This window comes from Dipteris shenzhenensis, chromosome 21, assembly GCF_047967505.1.
Source record: "Dipteris shenzhenensis isolate YYH24624 ecotype China chromosome 21, Dip_SZ_1.0, whole genome shotgun sequence".
Classification (NCBI taxonomy): domain Eukaryota; kingdom Viridiplantae; phylum Streptophyta; class Polypodiopsida; order Gleicheniales; family Dipteridaceae; genus Dipteris; species Dipteris shenzhenensis.
In genome coordinates, this window is record NC_141616.1 from 46,336,146 (window position 1) to 46,357,537 (window position 21,392).

The window sequence follows — 21,392 nt, forward strand, 5'->3', positions numbered from 1 at the left end:
GCTTTGTGGATTTTCGCAAGGCATTTGACACGGTTCCGAGAGCCCGCCTCATACAACGCCTACAGGATTTGGGTTATGACCAGGAGATCATCTGGGCTGTCATGGCACTTTACGAGAGAGTTTCAGGCAGAGTCCGAGCAGGATCTGGGTGGACAGATGAGATCATGAGCACTATTGGGGTCAAACAAGGATGTCCATTATCACCTATCCTGTTTGGCCTCTACATTGACGAGCTTGAGACAGTGATGCAGACACGGGGGGTGTTGGTTGCTCTCTTGCGGGCATGCTGATCCGGATATTGCTTTATGCAGATGACGTGGCTCTTTTGTCCTCCTCAGCAGAGGGGCTCTAGAGACACCTTGACGCACTACAATTCTTTTGTGAGTCTCATGATTTAAAGGTCAACCTGGGTAAAACCACGGTTATGATTTCAATACATCTCGAGCCATCATAAGCAAGGAGCAATTCACATTTGATGGGTCACCTGTTGAGATAGTTTCATCATACACATATCTTGGGGTCGTCTTCTCCCGACCCATCTTCACTATGAGACCCGCGATGCAGACACGCTTAGGCAGAGGATATGCTTCATTGGCCAGACTAGAGAGGCAGTGCTTCCGCTTGCACTTTCAGGATCCATGGACCAAGGGGTTGCTTTTTGACTCCTTGGTCCACCCAGCGGGGATGTACGACAGCCCTTGTTGGGGGGCAAACTTGTCGGATACAGAGTGGGCTCGTGTGGAGCGGCTACAGGTTATCATGTTATCATGGATGATTCGTGGTAAGCCATCCGTTCCTCACCAGATCATTCAGGCTGAGTTTGGATCATCCCCATTACAGCTAGATGCTGCATTTCAGGTCATCACATATCTGTACCAAGTCAGAGAGTGTGAGGATTACACTTCTGGGCGCAGCAAGCTACCATGGCTAGCATTGTCCTCTTCTATGGCACTTTCAGCAAAAGGGGACCAGAGATGCCGGTATGCACGCACAGAGAGATGGTTTGAGCGACTGGGGCTCCACATGGATAGACTCCCTCTCTTCCAGTACAACATGGATGCTCTGTTTTCTCCCTTCCTATCACACGAGGTCGACCAGGTTATCTGTGAGAATCTCTTACAGTTACACACATTCCAAACCTGGTTGAGACCAAGTGAACTCCTAGTGAAGCTTAGCTTCTATAGAGATCACTGCTTACATATCACAAAGGAGGATTTCATTGACCCACCAAGATACACACAGATCTACTTACCTCACTCACTGGGGATCTCTCTCGGGCAGTTCCGAGTCCCTTCACATAGACTTCGTATCGAGAGTGGCAAAGCAGAGCGCCTACCCAGGGAGAGGCGCATATGCACATTATGTGACATGCAGGAGGTTGACAGACAAAGGAGCACTTCATCTTCAAGTGTCCTGTTTACTATGAGATCCGAGGACGTTTCTACTGCCTCTTCAAAGATAGCTATGGGGTTTTGGCCCGATTCCTCTCCTACCCAGACCAGAGGTGTTTGGCAGGCTTCGTTCATGAGGTACTTAGACACCGCGAGAGGATACTTCAAGCACGGAGACAGGAGCAGACTTCTTCCTTGGTTGATCCCTATCAGAGCTCTATCATGGAGTTTTTCCAACCAGATCACATGGACCCCCATGAGACAAGGCCTCGACATGACCGGTACCCAGAGCCAGTGACCCGACAGCTCAAACAGAGGGTGGACACACAGATTATACTTAGAAATATCCCCTTCCTGTTTAGAGTCGGAGCCTGGGTTACCGTAGCCCTTGTTAGGCGCAGAGCTATGACCAGGGCCACACCCGTGAGTGGCCAATAGCACTCTATCGCCGATTTCATGCCTTCATTGCCTCATCCACCCTGATGCCCTGATGATGATGATGATGATTTATATATAGTCGACCACCGACATGACTATGTTGCACTTAGTACTTAGTACTACCATTCTGCATTTTCTGCATTTTGCATTGGTGTGGATGCTCGTTTAGTAGCTCCACCACCACAGCTCGTTTGTACCAGGATTTTCACAATCTCTTAGACCCATCGGCCTTCCGAAGACTTTAATAATTCTTTCTTTCTTTCGTTTGGATGAACATGGGCTCATCAATCCCACGACAAAATTAATGTCAAGTTTGGGTATTGGTCAAGTAGATCTGTTAATTGGTCGTGTCAACCAAACTAAGATGTATCGTCATTGCTCAGCGTAGCTTCAACCTCCATCATGTCATGAAACACATGCAGTATAATATCCCATATACATACATACATACATATGCATATATATCCAATCTTACAAATTAAATTTTTTATAAAACAAGCGATGGAACAAAGGAAAGAAGCAATTTGTGATTGACTTTAAGCAAAATAAAGAGTGGATGAGAGAGAATTTTTAAAAAAATTAAGTTAGCAATCAAAGCTACACTTATATTCTCATCCGTACCCAAGCATAGGCTGTCATTGCTGCCTAATGATGATGCCCTTGAGAGACCTGGAAGTCAACCTTGGTAAGACCAAGGTTATGATCTTCAACACCTCACGGGTAGTATTTCACCGATATAGCTTCACTTATCAAGGGGAGCCAGTGGAGATTGTACAGTCATACACTTACCTAGGGACAGCCCAATCTTCACGATGACCCACTCAACCAGGGCATGACCTACACGAGGGCAGGGAGCTCTATCTCGACTAGACACGTTATGCTTTCATGCACATTCCTAGGAACCCTTGATGAAGGGACGGCTATTTGACACACTAGTAAGACCGACAGCCACGCACGCAACACCCTTCTAGAGGTGATATATCAACCAAACTGAGTAGCAGCACTTCAAGAGGTTGCAGGTGACTACGGAATCCAAGATGATTTGAAGCAAGCCCTCGGCCCCCACCATATCATGTAGGCAGAGTTCGACATGACACCACTCCAAGTTGAGGCCATCCTCCAAACGGTCACTTATCTTCACATGGTCTTGACCTTACCTAAAGGAAGAATACCGAGATTGGCACTAGAATTGTCTATACGACTAGCTGAGAGTGGGGTTAGGATGGCTTGGTACGCACGCATATCCAAATGGTTACACAACCAGAGCATTCAAATGGGTCGTCTCCCCCTTTCAGTACAGCTTATATGCCCCTAATCCTTTGCTCCCATGGGATGAGATCACCCATATTATACAGTTGGACCTACTCTAGCTCTATACGTCACGGACTTTGGGGGCATCAGAAATTCCCCATCAAGATCCAATTCTACCGTGATCACTTCCGAGAATATTGGACGGAGTCATTATCAAACCCCAGTATCTACAGGACAAACAAGTCTAACACGCCTTGAGGATCGCCATCGGACAAATGCGCAAGAGAAGGTAGAGCCAGAGCAGCACTTCCTATATACTTGCCCCATTTACTATGGGATCTGAGGATGATACCATTGCCTATTTCCAAAGGGCACGGTTTTGGGCCTCTCTCCCAGTCGATCCACTTCCAGGACCAGGGTTGCGTTGGTCTCTATTTGATGAAGATACAACAACATAGAGAGACCTTGCTGCGCCAGATCAAAGAGCAGGAGGAGACAATGCCACATGAGACTAAGCCCAGTGACATGTCAAAGATTTTTACACATGTAAGTCTACCCTCAGACATGGCGGAGTAGAGGAGGAGATAGATGATATGAGGGTTGCGTGGGTCAGTGGGATGAGACAACGACGAGGAGAGATGCAGCTAGAGCCACACACGATGCTGAGACCGACTAGGACACGCACGATGGAGGTTCAGCCCATCACAGCTCTACTCGTACGGGATGGTCCGACCAAAGGCGTCACTCTCGCATGTCACGAGGACGTGAATTTATGGGAATTTTGGTTTGCGAACCCGTAATTTATGTGTGACTGCCTTGGGCCTCTGAGGCACGGACGTCTCGCCATGTGTGCGAGAATTAAAATTACTAGTGGACCCTTGAAAATAGTGAGATGCAGGCCAATTACTAGGACCAATGTGTGCAACAGAGGAGCAAAAGAGTGGTGCAATTAAAAAATGCTATTTTTAGCAAGCGACTCCAAAATCAGCACAGGACACATGTTTGGCATGTAGGAGCCCAAAATCAGGCCAGAAAGAGAGAGAAAATCCATCGCAATTTTCCTTGGAGCTTGCTTGGAGCTAAGCGACCAGTTTTCAGGCTGGATTTTGGACTACTGCTGCAGTTGATGATCTCCAGGCTGGTGGGCGACCTGTTTGGACGCTGTTTCTGATGCTGGAAGTTGACCAGGAAGAATTGCCATTTCTCCACAGGCTGGTTTTTGCTGTTTCTGGGCCCCAGAAGTGAGGCAATTTCTCTTACAGGCTGTTTTCACTAATTTTTGGCCTCCAGAAGGAGAGGCAATTCATCTTGTTGCTTCCCGGGCTGCAAACAGGCTGCAGAAAGTGGGGCGAAATGCTTTCTAGCTGATTCCTGTCAGTTGTTGTCGGTTTTAGGACCTTTTCCAAGTGCGACGACCTGTTTTGGAGCTGCGCCAGGGCTGATTCACCTGTTCTTCGCTGGATTCAGGGTTTTTAAGGTTGAAATGACCTGATATCTGTGGATTCTAGGTTGAGTACAGCTGGTATTTGCCTGCTTTTACCATTTTGGGATTGGTTGTTATCTGGTTATTGCATTTGGTATTGTTTCTAGGCAAAGGAAGGCTGATTCATCCTATTGGGCAGTGGCCGAGGTGTCTACAGATAGGGCGGCCTGTTTTGGAGAGGTTTTCTTGGTTGGTTGCCAGAGTTTGGCTGGTCCTAGCTTTTATGCATCTGTTTAGCCGTGTTTATCTGGTTGGGCACTTGGTTGTGCAGGTGCAGTGGGCAGAGAGATAGTTTATGCCTTTGGGTTACCTTGCGCGCTTGGTCGCAAGGAAGAGTGCGTGATTGCCTAGTGATTGGATGCATATTCGCCATATAGTTGAGCAGGAATTGCACAATGTGCTGGATATTGGAAGTCTGTGGGCAGTTGTTTGCCTCTGGTGCAACATTCAGGAGACCTTGTAATCAGCCTCTTAGCTTTATATGAATATTAAAGAAATACCGCAAGGGGCGTCAGTGTTTGGGACCAATCGGTGTCTTTGTTTCTAAGTAGGAACGCTATAGCTCCCTGTGATTTAATCTGTGGTGATTGATAATTTGACTATTTACTGTATATGCAATGGTTAAAGTGGATCTTACCACCCTTTAATTAGCGAAGGCTGGTTTCATGGTTCCATTGCCGGGATCCAACTAACTCTTCAAGAGGTGAGCCTGTGGTTGGCTTGGTGCAAGTCCAGCAGTCTAGGCAAAGGATACAGCATACAATCCAATAAATAGCCTTGATCCAGCTCCGGAATAACATTAGATTGCTGCAAAAACCATAGGGTTTTGCGGGGGCTGATCCTGAAAATTCACATGCGGCCTCTCGTTAACTTCAAACTCCTTATCCGCATCATTGGACTTTCTTTTCTTTGCTTGCGTTTCAGAATTCAGAATCTTTTGAAGACGATGGTCGTGTGAGAATTCAGAAAAAGCACTCATAAAGCTCTGCAACTGTGTCTTGAAGAAATCCATGTTCTTCTCATCAGTGTTGTCAACCTGCTGCTTAGCAACATGTTGGGATCCCTCTCTCACGCCCTGATCATCAATAGGGGTCTGTGACATCCTCTCTTTGTCTTTCTCTTCCGTGAGAGTGAGAGATCTTTCCCTGTGAGACAAATAATTTTCAGTCCATAGTTTCCAGACAGCAAGGAGTTATTGCACCCCCTGTGCAACACGGTTATTTTGGTGGAGGATCAGTTTTTCAGGCTATGGTCAGCCCTCCAGCACAATTTGCTGGTATGCCTGCAAGTCAGATGGTGGGGTTTCAGCCTTGACACATCCCAGCAATCCTGAAACCTCTGATCTGCAAACAAACGCACACAACGTGAGAAACTGAGCAGGCTACTCACCACCCAACCATGACATCTACGGGATGTGATCCCGAATCAGGAGATGTCCTACTGGCACGAACTCCCAATCAGATCCAAACCAGCCTGGTGTTCCATACCACCAGGTGGCGCTATGAAGCCCTGGATTTGCCACTGGGCCTTGGGCTACGCTAAGATGCAGGCGCGCGTCCGTGACTCAATCCAGGAACAGACCTGGCACCTGGGAACGAAACTTGCTCCCAACTGCACACTGAGAACTGAACCCCCTGGGCCCCTTTTATAGACTCGGGCCCCGAGCGCCAAAAATAGCGAAGACCTATAAATAGTTCGTACCCTTGCCACTCAACCCGAGAATCAAGCCTGCCTAGCTCTAAGCCTCCCCAGGCTAACCTGAGCTAGTTCTGTGTACCTAGTACACGTCAGATACCGATCCGTGCACATGACATACTCCTCCTCCTCTAAGAACTCACTCCTGAGTTCGCTAAGAAATCGGGAAATGTTCTTTGGAGGTTTTGTAATGTCTCCCATGTTGCATCCTCCTCAACACGATCCTTCCACTTAATCTTGTATTCCGTGATAGTACGATTTCGAATCTGTCTTTCACGGAATTCAAGAATAGATTCAGGTTCGTGAGGAATAAAAGTTAAATCTGTAACTTCTATAATCTCATGAGGAGAAACAATTTGATCATCTGCACCCAATACTTCTTTCAGTCTACTGACATGAAAGACTGGATGTACTTTAACATCAGGAGGCAATTCTAGTCGATATGCAACTAGTCCAATTCTTTTAATGACCTTGAATGGGCCACAGTATCTGGGGGATAATTTCGGAACCAAACCAGTACTTAGGCTCTTGGATTCCTTAGGAATTCTCAAATATACCATCGTTCCTTCAGAGAACTCTCTAGGTGAACGATGTCTATTAGCATAAAATCTGTCCCGATCTTGGGCACTTCTAATAGACTCCTTGGCAAACTGCAACATTTCCTGCATGTCTTGCAAGAAGTTCTTAGCAGCATCATTTTGAATCCCTTTTAATCCTACCATAACTGGTGACTTAGGTTGAAACCCGTACATAAGCATAAAAGGACTATAACCTGTACTAGAATGCTTTGCACTGTTGTAAGCAAATTCAATCATGGGTAGGTAATCTTCCCATGAAGACTGTCTCTTAGATACATATGCCCGAAGCATGTCTTCAACCAACTGGTTGACCTTCTCTGTACTGCCATCGGATTGTGCATGATCCGAGGAACTCATACTTAGAGTAGTTTCCAACTTCTCAAATACAAGTGTCCAAAAGTTACTTGTAAACTTTGAGTCCCTGTCACTGACTATGTCAGATGGCAAACCATACAGCTTGAACAAGTGGTCCACAAACTCGTGAGCTAACTGAACAGCTGAAATAGTTGTTCTTGTAGGTAAGAATCTAGCCATTTTTGTCAAACGGTCGACTATGACCCATATAGAGTCATGACCCTTGTGCGTTCGAGGCAAACCAGTAATAAAATCCATGGAAATACTCTCCCATTTATTACCTGGAATCTGTAAAGGCTGTAATAAGCCCGCGCTCCTAAGGCGTTCAGCCTTAGTAACCTGACAAACTCGGCAACCTACCACATAGTTCTCTACAAATGCACGCATCTTAGGCCAATAAAAGGTATGCTTCACAAGAGACAGAGTCCTATGTATACCTGGATGTCCCGCACTAGGAGCATCATGACACTCCCAGAGAATCTTGGATTTTAGGTCCAGAATATCAGGCACACAAATCTTTTCATTCCGGAACAGCAAGCCGTTCCTAATCATCCACTGACCTCCCGCCGCCTGTATCCTAGGTGGCACAATCCCTGAGTCCTGGTCAACCATGGAGCTCCCATCTTGGACTCTCTGCCAATAAGAACTGAAATGACTATCAGTTGCGTATAGCCCTCTCAAGGATTGAAATAGGTCTAAGGATATTTTCGTAAATGACAGAGCATTTACAAACTTAACTCGACTTAAGGCATCCGCCATACTATTCAACGAACCCTTACGATAACGTATTTCAAAATCAAAATCTTGCATTAATTCTGCCCATCTAGCTTTCCTTCCCCTCAATTCTGATCCATCACACACATACTTAATTGACTGGTGATCAGTCAATACAAGGAACTTTGAACCATACAAGTAGTGTCTCCAAACCTTAAGAGCATACACTACAGCATAAAGTTCCTTCTCGAGTGTGGGCCAACGATATTGAGTGTCGTCTAGCTTCTTACTCTCGAAAGCTACAGGTCTGCCCTCTTGGAATAGAGCTGCCCCAATCGCATAATCACTCGCATCGGCCTCTAAAACATAAGGTCGGGTAGGATCGGGTAATGCAAGAACGGGTTAGAATAACTAAGACAATCCGGAGGTGTCCTATGTGATCCTCAAGCGTTCGACTATATACGAAGATGTCATCTAAGAACACTACAACAAATTTGCCCAGAAAATCCCTGAACAAATCGTTCATCATCTGCTGAAAAGTAGCAGGAGCATTGGTCAAACCGAAAGGTAATACAAGAAACTCGTAATGACCATACCTAGTTCGGAATGCGGTTCTATCTATGTGTTTAGCATAGATACGGATTTGGTGATAACCCATACGCAAATCAATCTTAGTGAAATACTTCCGCTCCGGCCAAACGGTCTATCAAATCATCGGAACGAGGTAGAGGGTATCGATTCTTAATTGTCACTTTATTTAATCGTTTATAATCTATACACATTCTCCATGTAGAATCTTTCTTCTTTCTTAGGAGGACAGGTGCACCCCAAGGTGATTTACTTGGGCGTATATAGCCCATATTCAGGTAATCCTGAAGCTGTAAAGCTAACTCATCCTCCTCTATCTGGCTCATCCTATAAGGTGGTATACTAATAGGTTGAGCCCCTGGGACTAAGTCTATGCGATGATCTACTGCCCGTTCTGGAGGTAAACCTTCCGGCAGTTGAGTAGGAAATACATCCTTAAAACTATCCAACAATATTCTCAATTCACGGTGTTCAAACACACTTAATTCATTTTTGTTAATTACAGAAACAACAAATGAAGAAAGCGGAATCAAAACACACTCATAGACATCATAATGAGAATTGTTTAATATATTCCGAAGCTGCATCGCAGATACAATAGGCCCCTGAGAAGAGGGAATTTTATCACACTGAATACAAAATTGGGTGTCCTTATCTACAAAAGAAAGCGTATGCTCCGTCCATCCAATCTGAATATTGTGGGTTTTAAACCACTCTATTCCGATCAACAAGTCTACATGCTCCAGATGCATAACATAACATGTAAGAGCCCCTGTGTAGGCTTGAATCCGAATAGAAAGCGCTTCAACCTTGCGATCCCAAAACTGCTTCCCAGCTGGAAGCTGCACCTCATAGGTGTGGTCGCTAGGTACTGTGGACAGCCCCATCTTCTGCACAAATTTGTAGTTAACAAAGTTGTGAGAGCTTCCCGGATCAAAGAGAATGTGAACCTGTTGGTCCATAACTTCTCCATAAACTCGGAAAAGATCATGGGAACCAAACAACGAAGTATTGAAAGTACAATTACAAGAGAGTGGACAGGTAATGACATTTACAGAAATACTTGTCATCGAGACTTGGTTCGCTCCCTTGGCTTTGGTACCAGTACCCGCCTGGAGCTTCGGTCCAAGCACCAACTTTTGGTTCTTGCGCTTTGGACACTCATTCTTGGTGTGGCCCCGCTCCTCGCAATAGAAGCAACGTCCTTCTTTCTTGAGCCTCAAAGTACGAAGGAAACGGGCTTTACCATTCTTTGCTTGAGTCAAGTTTTTCTTAGAGGCGTTGTCCGTAGACTTCGTCTCCCCAGTACCAATCGTATGCTGAAAGAACTTGCGTTTGTTCTTTCCACTCGTGTCGGAAACTGTAGTTGCTTTGGCACCGGCCATGGTATCATCATATATGCGCGCATAATTCATGGCCTCCTGCAACGTTGTGCATTTGTTGTTCTTTATCTGCAACTTGTATGAATCTGGCAAACCATCCATGAAGAAACCTAACAAGGTCACTGGATCCATCTTAGTGGCCCTGGTTTGCAGATCCCGAAATCTTTGAAGATAAACTTCAAAGGTCAAGTTTAACTTTGACATATCGAGGGCTTTAAGCTTGCCAACGATATCATAATCATCCTCCTTCTTCAGAAACTCCTTCCTGAAGACCCCTTCAAAATCTGTCCATGTATCGGGCTTAGGCTGGAGTTCCTTCCACCATAGCAACGCTTTACCTGACATGAAACCCGCTGCAAGCTGGATCTTCTTCTCATCTGGGTATGGGTGGAACTGAAAGTGTACCTGCCACTTGTGTAACCAAGTGTCAACTACCTCCTTCGTTCGAGACTTTTGATCTCCTAGAAAAGGGTCTGGAGTTATATTCGGGCCTAGCACTGAGGCCATGGCATCCACATGCGTGAGTCCCTGGACAGTGCTAGCAAGAAGAGTGAGAGTCGCCTGAATCCCTTGGAGTTGCTGTGTCAACCCCGTCTAATTTGCATTAACCTGCTCGAATTTTCCATCCAAAGCAGTCGTAAATTCAGTGAAGGCCTTTTTTGTAATCAGGTCATCATAAAGACCCTGATCCTCCTCTCCCACAGGAGTGTAATCCAAATCCTGCTCTCCCATGGTGAACTCGGGATTTGCAGAATCAGACATAACTGAAATCTGATTTGAATATAAACTGAGAGAAATAACTGACTGAACCGAAGCGAAAAGGAGAATGGAGCAGAGGAAAACCGTCCCAAGAGATGCTGACGGAAAGTGATGCCGGAAACTGGCAAACCGGAAGCACACGAATCCCGAAATCTAGCTGAACCCGCTGCCGGATGCAACGTACGGAATCCTACAGTGTACGGACTGCTGACGTGGCTGTACAACTGCTGACGCAGTCCGTACGGTGGCTGACGTAAGCCGTACAGCAGCTGACGTGGCTGTACGACGACTGTACGAATGGCTGGCGACGCAAGTACGACTGGCTGGCGCAGGTGTACAGATGTACGGATAGCTGGCGCAGGCACTGTACGAATGGCTGGCGCATGCACTATACGGATGGCTGGCACAGGGCTGGCACGCAACACGATGGCGCAGCTAGGCGGATTGCAAGGCTATGGATGGGCTGGTACCCTGCCCATCTATATAGGAAGCAAGGCAGCCTAATTAGCAAGCCCTGCTTCCAAAAAAGGCCGACCCTCCCAGCTTTGGAGGGGGTGCTTTTTTCGAAAAAAGCAACCCTCATCGCAGGCTGGCCACACCCTGTTCCTGCACATCTCGCCTCTCCCTGCCCTGACCGAATTTCCGTACAGCCTTGGCGTCCTAAACTCCGCCTCCCCCGCAGCCCTTGTCAGGTCCTTTGCCTCTCTTTCCTTCTTCTCTGCTCTCACTCCTACTTCCTACAGCCTTCTCTCTCAGCCCCCTTCAGGAATTTCGAAACTCTCCCTCCTTTCTTCTACCTTTTCCCTACATCCATGGTGTTGGTGCTGGAGATAGTATGAGTGCTGCTGTTCCTTTTGCTCAGACAACTGCATATGATAATTTGGCAACGAAAGGGAAGGTGAAAGACTATAAAGAAGCTAGAGCTGCGGTCAAACAAATTCCAGACATTTAGTCACACTCAAGATAAGCTCAAGGCTTTGACTTTCTCCAACAGTTTGATGCAGCGTACACTGGATAAAATTTTCCTGAGTCATCTAAGATACGTCGGGCTGCAAGTTTTTTGAAGGGTAATGCTCTCCAATGGTGGACCACCATGCTTATGCAAAACACCACACCTACTACTTGGATAGGCTTTAAACAAGTCTTTTCAGCTGCGTGGCTTACCACAACTTTTGAGGTTGACATCATGACTGCCTGGAATGAACTGAATCCAAACAACTGCCAAGATCTTAAGGAGTACAATAGTAAATTTTGGGCGGCTTTGTTGCCTATAAGCTCCTATCGGCACTCTGAGCAAGTAGAGAAGGCTTACCAAAGGAGCTTAGACACTACTGTACGAAAACTAAGGTTACTAACATGTCTCAATTGATTGAGAATGCTAGCACAGCATATGCCTTAATGCAGGGAAAGACTTCTAGATTCAAGGGTGGTCAAAAGCACAAAGTCAAGAGAAGAAGTTTGGGTCTCATCCTTTTAAAATAGAGAAGACCAACCGCCACAAAGCTGTGCTTGTTGCAGGACAACGGCAAAAGAATAAGAAGGCGGCTGCTTATTTATCTCCGGAAGAGCTGAAATCTTTGTATGAGGAAAAGAAGTGCTTTAAATGCAAGGAACCAGGACACATATCCAGGGATTGCCCAAGGTGGAAAGAGGAGAAGGCTGATGCAGATAAGAGTGATCAAAAGGAAAAGAAATCGAAGACCATGGCTGGTTTGATGCCAGATGTAATCAGTGAACAGCCCCAGGGTGAAGAAACAGAGGTATGCAGGGCTTGTGATAAGATTCAGGATCAAACAGCCCTCACCTTCTTTGATCCTAGCGCGAAGGCTAATTTTATCTCTCCAGATATGGCAGGGATCGGTGTAGATGAGATGGGACCGAGTTGTAAAGCCGGCATGGCTAATCTAGAGTTTAGCACTCATGTCACTCCCATTATAGGGAAGCTTCGCTTACATATTCAGTCTTTGGTGGACAGTGAAGACTTCTATATCATACCTCTCTCCAATTATGATGTTTTGCTAGGAATTCCATTGATGCACCACTTGGATGCACTGATAGAAGCCAAAAGGAGAAAATTTACAGTTTGTCATAAAGGGAAGACCCATGTACTTGATACTAAATTGAAAGGGGAATCTGCCCCAGTTGTAACGGCTTCTACCATTAATTCCATAATGACAAGTCACATTTCAGACATGGCTTTTGCTAGGGAAGTTCCTCCAATGAATGAAGAGCATACTGTTTCTCGTTTGGATAGAGAAAGAGCTGTCTTTTTCAATCAGTTTTCGGATTGTTTTTCAAATGAATTGCCTAGTGAGCTTCCACCAGAAAGGCTAGAGGACCATGGGATTGATATTGTGCCTGGCAGTAGTCCCGCCTAATAAACCACCCTACAGGGTCAGTGCGGCGCAACAAGAGATCATGAGACAGGTTAATGAACTTTTGGAGAAGGGGCTGATTTGGCCAAGTTCGTGACCTTATTGTTCTCCAGCCCTGTTAGTGCGGAAGAAAGATGGTTCCTGGCGTATGTGTATCGACTACCGCGCCATGAACAAGATCACTATTAAGAATCGCTTCCCAATACCCAAGATAAATGATATTCTCGATAGGTTGAAGGAGGGAGCTGTATTCACCCGCATTGATTTAAAGAATGGGTATCACCAAGTTCGCATTTACCCAGAAGATGTACATAAGACAGCGTTCGGGACTTCATTTGGGTTGTATGAGTTCTTGGTCATACCTTTCAGACTCACTAATGCTCCTACGACATTCAATCACATGATGGCGACATTCAATCGCATGATGGACAGGATCTTTAAAAATCACAAAGACTTTGATGATACGTTCTTTGATGATATGATTGTGTTTTCGAAAGATGAAGAGGAGCATCGGGAGCATCAAGCGATTGTGTTTGAAGAGCTGAGGAAACAGAGGCTGTTCATTAACCCCAAGAAGAGTGAATTTTTCATGGCTAAAATTTATGGGACATATTGATTCAAGGAAGGAGTCCAGATGGATCCGGCTAAAGTGGAGACCATACCCAGTTGGCCACAACTTAAGAGCTTGCATGAGGTTCGCGAAAATCTTTTCATGTACATGCGAATGCATGTGGTAAGAATGGTATTGGAGCTGTTCTGACATAGGATGGGCACCCTATAGCCTATGAGAGTCGCATATTACAGCCAACTGAAAAGCATTCACAGATTTATGAGAAGGAGATGTTAATTGTACTTCATGCATTGTCCACTTCGAAACATTATCTTCTAGGAGCTGATTTAATGGTACATACGGATCATCGTCTTTGCGTTACCTTTTGACGCAATCTAAGTTGTCTGAGAAGCACATGAGGTCGGCAAACTTCTTGTCTATGTTTCATTTTCAAATTGTACTTGTTTAAGGCAAGAAGAATGTGGTTGCAGAGGCCTTTTCTCGAAAGCCACAAGTTTCAACAGTGACAATTGCCTATCACAATGAGCTTGATGCCATGAAAGATCAATACTCAGATGATGAGCAATTTGCTGGAATTTATGATCAACTTGTGAATGGGCAGAGACATGAGCATTATGTGCTCAAGGATGGTTATATAATGATGCATGGCAGGCTGTGTATCAATAAGCAGTTAAGGCAAAAGGTCATGAGTGAATGCCATTATCCACCGTATGCAGGACATCGTGTATTGATGCTACAGTTAAAGCGATGGAGCATTTCTTTTATTGGCCTACGTCGAGTCGTGATGTTGAAGAATATGTTCATACATGCATGACCTGTCAGAAGGTGAAGTATGATCGTCGGAAGACTCCTGAATTGTTACATCCTTTGCCCATCCCAGATGGACCGTGGGAAAGCATAGCCATGGACTTCATTTTTTATTTGCCCAAGACTCCTGCAAGTAATAATGGAATATGGACGATCATTGATCGATTTAGTAAGCAGGCAAGTTTCATTCCTGTACGGACAAAGATTGAGGCAGATCATATGGCGAAGTTATTCATACATAATATTTTTAAATATCATGCCATGCCTAAGTCTATCGTGAGTGATAGAGACCCTCACATGACCAGCTTGTTTTGGCGGGGACTTTTTGAGAATATGGGCACTAGTCTTCAGTTTTCTTCTGCTTTTCATCCGCAGACAGATGGGCAATCGGAGGAGGCTAATTCCACACACTTGGATTTGCTTAAATGCTATGTTTCAGAGCACCAGTCACAATGGGAGAAATTTTTACCGTTGGTTGAGTATGCATACAATAACACGGTACATTCTTCTACAGGTAAAGCTCCATTTGAGATAGTGGAAGGCAGCCGTAAGATTCCACCCATCTTGCAAACAAAAGATAAGATTTTTCAGGCTGATAAGTATGTGGAAAGCTTGGATATAGCTTATCAAAGGAGAAGCAAACACTTCAGCAGTGACAGGATAAGCAAAAGAGGGCAGCACACAAACACCGTTGAGAAGTTGACATTAAAGAAGGTGATTATGCCTTGCTGCGTTTAGAGACGACAAGGCTGAAAAGTACACGGGGCCGTACTCGACTTTTTCCCAAGGTGAGTATGAGGCATTATGGGCCTTTTAAAGTAACTGAGAGGATTAATGATGTAGCATTCCACTTACAGTTGGCTGATCATTGGAGGATTCACAATGCTTTCCATGTGAGTCTTCTCAAGCCTTTTCAGGGTGATGTGCCTGAGGCACTGCCTTGGGAGATGTAGCCAAAGGTGGAAGAATTAGACGAAATTCTTGTACCCGAGCAGATTCTAGCACATGAGGAAACAAAGGTGAAAGGTAAAGTTACCCGATGCTACTTGGTGAAATTTTCTGAATTATTCATCATTGCATGCGAAGTGGTTGGAGGAGGAACTGGTAGATACTCCTCAAGTGTTGCAGCTTTACCTTGAGGCTTTCCAATTAGAGCCAACTTTAGTTGGCACTCATTCAGGTTCAGCAGAGCGACAGGCGTCTGGAGCATTGCCTGATGCTCAAGGGGGGGGGGTAGCACCTCCACCTATACAGACACGCTCGAGTATCTAGAAGCTACTTGATGTTACAGTATCTCTCACCCGAGGAGCTAGTTGCTGACACTATTTCTGCCATGGGGCCCCTATGATTGGTGTACTACAAATATGTATACATTGTTGGTTGATTTGTAGGCAGCATGGTTGGCTGTCCTTTCAGATTTTGTTGGTCTGTTGGATGGCTATCCTTTCAGACTCAGTTGATCTGTTGGCAAAATTGTTGGCTATCCTTTCAAATTTGGCTTTTATTTTTGCTATTTTTCTATTGTTTTTGTTTGCATGCAATCGAGGACGTTTGCATTCTTTCAAGAGGGGTATGTCACGAGGACGTGAAGTTATGGGAATTTTGATTTGCGACTCCCGTAATTTACGTGTGACTACCTTGGGTCTCTGGGGCACGGAAGTTTGTGGCCACGTGCACGAGACTTGGGGAATTAAAATTCCTAATGGGCCCTTGGAAATTGTGATGTGCAGGGCAATTACTAGGCAATTATTTCCTAGGACCAGTGTGTGCAACAGAGGGGCACAAGAATGGTGCAATTAAAATTTGCTAATTTTACCATGGGACTCCAAAATCAGCACAAGACACTTGTTTCGCATGTAGGAGCCCAAAATCAGGCCAGGAAGAGAGAGAAAATCCATCGCAATTTTCCCGGGAGCCCGCCTAGAGCTGAGAGACCTGTTTTCAGGCTGGATTTTGGACTTCTGCTGCTGTCGGTGATCTCCAAGCTGGTGGGCGATCGGTATGGATGTTGTTTCTGCTGCTAGAAGCTCACCAAGAAGAATTGTGATTTCTTCACTGGCTGGTTTTTGCTCTTTCTAGGCCCCACAAGTGTGGTGATTTCTCTTACATGCCGTTTTCACTAATTTCTCGGCTCCAGAAGGAGAGGCGATTCATCTTGCTGCTTCCCGGGCTGTAGACAACCCCCCACAGAAAGTGGGGCGAAATGCTTTCTAGCTGATTCCTCTCAATTGCTGTTGGTTTCGGGACCTTTTCTAGGTGGGATGACCTGTTTTGGAGCTGCGTCAAGGCTGAAACACCTGTTCTTCACTGGATTCAGGGTTTTCCAGTTCAAACGACCTGATTTCTATGGATTCTGGGTAAAGGAAGGCTGGTCTTTGCCTGCTTTTACTGCGTTCGGATTGGTTGTTGGCTGGTTATTGTGTTTGGTATTGTTTCCAAGCAAAGGAAGGCTGATTCATGCTGTTGGGCAATGGCCGGGGTGTCTACAAATAGGGTGACCTGTTTTGGAGGGGTTTTCTTGGTTAGTTGTGCCAAAGTTTGGCTGGTCCTGTTTAGCCGTGTTTGGCTGGTTGGGCACTTGGCTGTGCAGGTGTAGTTGGCGGTGTCTTTGTTTTTGAGTAGGAGCATTGTATATATCCCTGTGATTTAATCTATTGTGATTGATAATTTGACTATTTACAATGTATGTTGTGGTTAAAGTAGATCTTACCACCCTTTAATTAGTGAAGGCTGGTTTCACTCTCGACATGGCCCACCGGATACAGAGACCACGGAGACCACACCCCCTCTTCAGAGAGAGATGACGCAGAAGACACAGATACGAGACATTATTTTCGCAGCTCACAGGAGAGCAACCGTGGCACTTAGTCATGTATTTTGATTCTGAGATTAAGTATTAGTTTTGTCTCTTGAGCTTTGAGTTTAGTATAGTACTCACCAAATGGCTAGTGAGCCCTCTCCTTCAGCCCATAGTGGCTTGTATGAGTTATTATGTGATTGTACTTTGTCTCATAAGCCCACGAGGCCTCACTAAGATGATAATCTCTCTCTCTCTCTCTCTCTCTCTCTCTCTCTCGATACAGCATGGTACGCACGGGTATCCACATGGATTGGTACCACCCGAGATGATCCCGCGGGATGAGATCAACCGTATCATACGGTTGGACCTCCTCCAGCTCCATACGTCTAGGGCTTGGGGGGGAGAGGAGTTATCTAATTCTACCATGACCACTTCTTGAGGGTCTCGAAGTATGGTCTCGTCAACAGACCTCGGTACCTCAAGGATAGGAGAGTCTCACATGCATTGAGGATCGCCATCGAACGGTTGTGTGTCTCATCACATCAGTTGATCATTGAGGCAGGGAGAGCTGCATGCATACCCAAGAAGCAGAGGATCTGTAGACTATGCCAGATGGGGGAGGTCGAGACAGAGAAACACTTTCTATGTGTCTGCCCAGTCTACTATGACATCCGAGGGCGATATCATTGCCTCTTTCAGGAGGTGCATGGCTTTGGTCTGCTTACACAGTTAATCCATTTTCTCGACCAGGTTTGTGTTGGACTCTATCTGATTGAGATGAGACGACATAGAGATATATTAATGCAACAGACCAAAGAGCAGCAGGAGGCGATGCCACAAGCCACCGATATCAACAAAGCACAGACACGTGTTACAGATTTCTATGCATCTAAGCCAGCTACTGGGGAGGCTAAGGGGGAGGAGCTTGATGAGATGAGAGCATCATGGAGTGAGAGTCTCCGCCACGATGCTGCCAGACGAAAAATTGCAGCAACGTACTCGGACTTGTGCAAAAAATAGCCCTGTAAATACTCACAATGTAGAAAGATTTGTGAGAATTGTATTTCAAAGGTTGTAATCGACCACTATTCTATTGCCACACAGATGTCTCCACCACGTGTGAACAAAATCTCAAGGTAAAGCACAGCAAACCTTATTTTTACCTGATTGGATATAGTAAAAAATACTCTTCCAATTTACTAACGCAGCTCTGCCAAATCCTTCATCTCAAACTTCTGCTTCAATAGCATTTTCACATGAATGATATCTTCATCACTATCACATGTGATGATCAAATCATCAACATAAATGAGAAGCAGCATAATACCTTTCTCTGTTTTTCTCACATAAAGTGAGAAATCTGCCTTGGAAATCTGAAAGCCAATAGTGACAAGATATGCCATACAAAGGTTTCTTCAACCTGCAAACAAACTCAGGATGAACATCATAAACATAACCTGGTGGCTGCTCCGTAAAGACCTCTTCTTGCAAATCACCATGCAAGAAGGCATTCTTTACATCCATCTGATATAAAGACCATCCCATCCACTCTTCTAGCTCACTGGGGGAACCTGATTCCCTTTTGAATTTGGAAAGGATAATTTTATGGGAGACCTTGTTGGAATGTAAGGACTGACCTGAGATCAACAGGGAGGTCTTTTATTCATTAAATCACTCCCATGAAACTAAAATTTTTGGACTGGTACTTCCAGTCGGAACACATTGTTGGAATGTAAGGACTGACCTGAGATCAATTCTAAGCTTCATCCTGTCGAAGGTCTTTTGCTCTAGTAGCTGCCTCTTCACACCTATAGTGCGGCTTTCTAGCAGATGCCATAAATCCTTCACGATATGTCACATGATCAGGGTCATCAAGGGAGTCAAGGATTGCATCAGAAACTGTTTATAGGGGCCTCTTTCTTCTAGAACTTGACTTCTCTTTAGATGATCAAATTCTCTGTTCATAGTGGCAGATAAACTTCTGCAGCCTTTGATGATTGTTGAGCTTGATTTCATTAGTCAATTCTCTGAATCCCTGAAGCATGTGGCCCAAACAACTGTGAATCAACTGCTCCTGAATTGATTGCATCTGATTATGATGAATAGCCTGCACAGAAACTTGATTTTTGCCTACAGATCTTGAGTTCAAATTTAATTCTCAGCCTGCCCTCCTGCTACTAAGTCCATTTCCATAATTGTAATGTCCTCAATTGTTTCTGCCTCCATCCTAGGGTCTGAATCCACCATTACTTGCTTTCTGAACTGATTTCCAAGCTTCTTTGAAGGCATTAGGAATGCGGAGAAATCATTGTGCTGATCCAGAATTCAAAAATTTCCCCACTCTTAGAACATTTACTGGATTCAGTGGAGCATAATCAGAAAATAGAATAGTACATTCCCGATATTGTAGGAGATTTGCAGGGATTTGGAGAAACTGACAATTGTGCCTGGCAGAAAGAGAATGTGCTCCAAAATTGGGGCATGTCAAATTCAACTAAAATAATAATTAGCACAACCTTCCAGATGCAATTGCAATTCAGTCGAACTCGCCACAAATGAATTTGGGGCAGATCTCCAAAAAATCGAATTTGAAAATCGAAGTTAGGGCTTTTAAGTAGGAGATCATGGAGATCACAACGATGTAATAAAATTTCAAATCTGATAACTTTGAATTTCCCACCTTTTCCCATGAATTAATTGCTATGATACCACTGAAACAGAACTAGCCCTAACTCTAGCTAGCTCTAACTAATTCTGGCTGGATGTACGGTCCTAGTCTAGACCGTTTCAATTTTAAGAGCAGAAATGAATAATTCAGACTAGGAGTTCATTGATTCTTAGAGCAGAAATGAATAATTCAGACTGAGAGTTCATTGCCTAAGGCTAGATCAATTCCATTCATTAACTTAGAATCACAGTTCCGAAATGAACAGGAAGGTACCTATAGACCTAGATGGATCCAGGAACATTCCCAAACTCATCCTCTAAAAACACAACATAGTGCAATTTCAATCTCACGATAGTCACTCATAAGATTGAACAGGAAGGTACCCTTTAGATTTGGGGGAGAAATCAAGGGCTGGACTTACAACACTGACTTGTAAGGGCCTGCACAAGGATAGTCAATGCTAGTTCCTTATTGAATTTCAGCTTAGCTGCACTGTACAAGTCCAATTTTGCATTATAACAGTGTTTAGATCAAACGCTGAGTGCAAATGAGTCTTTTATAGGATTAAGGCAGGCTGTTTTACAACTTATACCCCAAAATTGTCACGTGGCATCTCCTAAACAGCCTGGAGTACACAGTACTAACTACAAAGCCATTTAAACAGCTAACTAAACTATATACCTTTGTAAGACTAGAATAAGTCCAATCATACAAACTAGCCCAGTACTAACTACAAAGCCATTTAAACAGCTAACTAAACTAGCCCTTTTGCTACGCCGGAATGGGACAAAGGGGAAATGCAATGCGTGCGTACAGCGCACAAGCAGGAGCATGAATCAAAAAAAGAAACAGGACTTCGCCAACACCAACTGCAGCATGTGACGATTCGAGTAGTTGTAACATGCAAGCAATTTGGACATGTGTATCATTTAAAGGTTCACAGCCTTAGACATGGAAATACGAGCTCAGGGAAAGAGTGCGAAACTCTTATTGTACCGCCCAGAGCAACGCGAAAGGAAATGCACGTCTAAGAGGACTGTGCAGCTCTAAGCTATGCGGATACTTCTAAAACGGACGGAGAACAGGGTCTCTTAGCCCATCCAAGAAATCTGATACACGAGCCTACAGAAATAAGGGTGAAGGAAGAGGGACAAACCCTTATCGCACCGCCCCTGCAGCTCGTCGCGTTTCCTCTCACCTGTAAGGTAACATTGCTAAATGCTCGAACATGAGAGCACCGTATAGAAAAGGACCGGGGGTATGCTACATACCTGTCTCGATAGCCACGTGGATGGGTCTAAAGGGTCTCCTCGGAGAACTTTGCAAAGGTATTGTCTCCCTAGGCCTAGATCCACGTCATACTAATGGACCATGGGCATTGCCCAGGGATCATGGACAAGCAAGATCGCCCGCCTACATCAGCCCAAATCCATGCAATGCACCATGCACGCACAAGGGCGAACATAGTCTGTGAACACTCTCATTTTAAAGGCTGGCGGAGCAGCGCCAGCTCATGCGGTTTGGGTGTATGCCCACCT

The 21,392-nt window shown here is 45.0% G+C and overlaps 1 protein-coding gene across 3 annotated transcripts in view; it reads right to left on the bottom strand.

The window, feature by feature from the left end:
- LOC147888946 (complex 1 protein, LYR family protein) overlaps positions 1-21,169 on the bottom strand; it is a 34,551-nt gene extending 13,382 nt beyond the window's left edge. The window contains exons 1-2 of one of the 3 annotated variants that reach the window (XM_087392793.1): positions 21,126-21,169; positions 21,011-21,052 (exon numbers count right to left, since the gene is read on the bottom strand). The gene's annotated coding sequence lies outside the window, so the exon portion shown is untranslated. Of the gene's footprint in view, positions 1-21,010; positions 21,104-21,125 lie in introns of those variants that run through there. The other 2 variants (XM_087392794.1, XM_087392795.1) reach the window with 2 other exon arrangements.
- Positions 21,170-21,392: the final 223 nt, after the last annotated feature.